Raw genomic sequence first — 4,190 nt, 5'->3', positions numbered from 1 at the left:
TTTCAGCTTTCTCAAAAAAAAAAAAAAAAAAAGAACGACGACCCTTGCAAGAACGGAAAAGCCATCAGCGCTGATAAATAAAATGTTAGCGCTGCACCGTCGCACCGACTGTCTGCTCTGGCGCGTATTCTTATTAAACGCATCTGTATACGTGTGTATATATACGTACACTTGAACTCTGTGCTTTTCGCCTGGGGTGCGTTAGGGGGTGCGTGGACGATGTGGCTCGGTGAAGCACGCACACGTATAGATCCCAGCCACCCTCACTCTTTCTCTCTCTCTGCTGTTGCTGGCTGCTGCTACCGCTACCGCTGCTACCAGTGAAACGCATGCACTCCAACCAAACAAAAGCGACCTGTGCCACCCTTACCCCTTTCCACCTCCATCAGGCAGCTTTATGCTGCTCTTACGTAATGCTCCGACTTATGTCTACCTATAGGAGATTGATCGAGCTTGCACAATCTCGTCAACGTATAACCCTATCAGGTGCCAAGGAAATTAGCGAATCGGACGTTGTACGATCCTCGTGAAACGTTATCGTTTGATCGTAGGTACGGTAACTATTACTTTGATCAAAAGCCTCGTATTCAAAGACGACAGACGACATGTTGCCTAGAATACTCAACCTCGTGTTTAACGTTTTGCCTGTCCAACAAGGAAGTCAAGATTTTTCTCGCCACCGTGAGATTCCGCGAACCGTCGACGATTGGAAGAATCTTGTAATGGCGAACATGCATACTCTTGTTCGTCTGGGAGTCGTTCGCTTCTCACGGCGACTCCTTTTTCTCAGACGTCGTCACGGAAAACAACGTAGAAGCATTTCTTTTGCGGCGACGCATCGTTTGCAACTTCAATAATCCGACGAATGGACTGACACGAACGAAGAACACCAATGGCCACCGCCAGTCGCATAGTCTCGTTATATTTTCTCCTTCCGCGTCATTATACCGCCGCGAGACAAAAACTTTCGCCCTGCGGATTTTCTTTTCTGCGTTCACCCTTTAAGTAAACGGGCGTTTACTGGGGCAAAGTGAGCCACCATCCATAATTATTGTCCGTATTCGAAGAACCGACACGTAATATTCACGTCGTGCAAATTCGCCCGAGTTTATAACAGCGGAATGGAAATTATCGTCATTAATGACAGGCTGAAAGTGCACGGCACCGGTATTCGTTTCGACCCGCAGCCTCCTCTTGACTTCTTGACGACGTGCGTGTAAAAGTACCAAGAAATCGTGACACGGCGGAGCGGCTTTTGCCGCGTTTATTATGTGCAATGTAGGGGGGACGAAGTGGCACATAATTTTTACGAAAGAGAAGCTCGACTCGATCCAAGGGATTCAATCCGTCCGTTTCTCAACCCCTTTTCACAAGCGTTTGACGCCAATCCCATGCTCTCACCCGACTTTAAGATATTCGACTCTTTAGACGGTTTTAGATTTCCTTTTTATTTTCTTCGTATTTTACTTGAACTTTCATATACGTTTGCGTCGAAGAAAAATGAAGACGCTCCTTTTTCCGCAGTTTACGAAATAATTTTATCTTCACAAGTACGATGAGTTTCGTATGGACTTTACCGCTGCAAAGCAACGGGATGACAACTGGACAATCTCCGTAACGAAACTCGTTTAAATGTGCCGTGACTGGATGCACGAACGCGAGAATGCATCGTGTGCAGAAACTGTATGTATCATCAAGAGATAACGCTTGTATAAGAGATGGCGATGGATCGGAGAATCGGTTCGTACTTAGTCGGATAGGGGACGAAACGAGTCTTATTAGAAAAAAGAAAACGTATAAATAAAGATACTTTATCCGAGCAATGTCGCACGCGGGAAGTTGGCAACATTCTAATTTCTTGCGTCGCGATCTTCGAGCGTTGATTTTAATTGATTCGTCCCCTCGGGCGTTAACGAAGTCCACTTGTTTTACACAGCAGCTGCATTTGTGCGGGATCGCCTGGTGGTGTATACGTAGCACAAGGGAATTGTAAGTGTGGCGCCGGCGTTTCCAATCTCGTATCCTACGTCCTAGCGTAGCGCCATTCCGAGCAGTGTTTTTTTACCTCGTGCCAGGGAAAAAGCGACGCGATACTCTGCCGACCGTAAACACGAGAAAATTATCGTAAGCTCGGCTAAAAGGTAGCGGCGGCAATGTAATGCCGGCGTGCTCGTTGTTTATGCTTTTTAGTCGGTACTAATGGCGAGGAAAAACATGGGTAACATAAAGTGGCGTCGTCTGTTCGTTAGTTGCAATGTGCAATGAACAAATTTTCGATTCGCCTTCTGCGCGCGTCGTCGTCGCGTTAAAAGCTTACTTTTGCGATCGACGTTACATTGATAAATGGTTTCCCATTGGAAAAGAGTAAAAGACCGTTCGATATTGGTGAATTAAGGGTGTGGATCGATTGAGAATCGATCGCGTGGGCGTAGAACGAGATCGGAAAGAGCGGTACAGCTGATCGTGCGCTTGTTGTACAATGTTGCACGCATCAGGACTAACTTAGAGAGAGAGAGTGAGAGAGAGAGAGGGAGAGAGAGAGAGTGAAACAATGGGCAGGTCGAGAAAAGGGGTACGTTTTGCGGTCGTAGAAAGCAGAATAAAGGTGCCGGGTAATGTGATATATGGGATCGATTTGAATCCAACGTTTAAACCGCAAGCCATAATTCAATCTCAATCGTTTTCTTTTCTGTTCCTTCGTTTGTCTGCTCTTTCTACTTGGTGTTGGTTCTCTTTGTTGCACTAGTTCGTGTAGTATCACCTAAGGCCACGTTCGATACTCGATATATACTTATGTAGGTACATCCGAGCTACTCTCGTACTACCTGGTCATGCATCTTATAACATGTACGCATATCGCGAATCGTTGAGTCTTTAAAGTCTCGTTCACACCGAGTTTTCGATGATGGAGATATATCGAGCCACACTTTCGCTCCTACGCGAAGACCAGGAGATTCTACGCTATCTTTCTATCCATCCGGCTGTTCTTGACACTGCAATATATTATCTCGTGTAAGGAGCAATCAAATCGAAAGACCCTCCGTTGAAATTCAATCGAATACAATTTTATATTATCCGTGACGCGACGGCACGAAGGATGAACCCCGCCTATTTTGAACGTCATGAAAATTAATTTAGAATTCATAGAGGGTAGTGATAAGATGTACATTTCGAGAGGCGTCATACGCTTGGTGAGGCTCGAGCCTCGTATCGCACACGCATTCGCTTTTCTGTAGGAATGTACGTGTAAGAACGCGTGTCAAGTTGTCTGGGTTGGGGCACATAAGAGACGAAAAGCCGACGACATTGAGAGAGGGAATCCGAGGGTAGTTTGTCAAGGTCCCTAAATAAGGTAATTAATATTAATGCAGATGGTACACCGATGAAGCGTGAAATTCAGACAGATTCGAATTCGTTTCATTACGGTTGATTAAAAATTCTTTCGCTTAAAATTTATTTTAACCTTCCAGACTGTTTCGACGTATATTATATTAAAATTATATATCGCAACAAGGTTGAATAACTGGTTCCTTTTATACGAAGATATATTTATTATCGAAAAATACATGTATCTATCTGTTGTCGGAATTTATTGAAATCCACCCAGTCGTTCGTATGGTGGAAGAAAAGTTCAATTTCACGTTATATTATAGTTGAACTGTTTCGTTTAAAATTCAATACCCTCTTACTTTACGTTTTACATACAGTCTCCGCTCGAGGTCCCTGGTGCAGCCTCTTAATAAGCGAAAAAAGTTACGGCCACGACGCTTCGGTGACCGTAGTCATGCAGAAAACACCAAACGTCCTGTACGATTGCAGCCGTACTACGGCTGGTAATCAAGCTAATAATAAACGAGGCAAAAGAACGAAATCTCTCCTTCTGTTTATAGGAATATCATCGTATCCAAGGACAATGTCCAGGTACGTACGACTCTCCATACGCTATTTACGCTGACCAGAGTAGGGATTGACTCTGGGTAGTGGTACATACTTAAAGGGGATCTCCAGTTGGAGGAGAGAGACAGAGAAGGACGAGTCGACGAGAGGAAGGGAAACAGCGAGGGTTAGAGGGGAGAATATAGAGAGAGAATGAGAAAGAGATATGGGGTCCCGTATACGTTCGTTCCTACAGAGAAGAAGACGACGAGGAGAATGTGGAGGGGGGGGGCATCGGCACGGGAACAGCGCGG

This window comes from Bombus impatiens, unplaced genomic scaffold (genome assembly GCF_000188095.3).
Source record: "Bombus impatiens unplaced genomic scaffold, BIMP_2.2 scf_0248, whole genome shotgun sequence".
In the NCBI taxonomy this organism is placed as follows: domain Eukaryota; kingdom Metazoa; phylum Arthropoda; class Insecta; order Hymenoptera; family Apidae; genus Bombus; species Bombus impatiens.
This window is presented reverse-complemented; position numbering follows the sequence as displayed.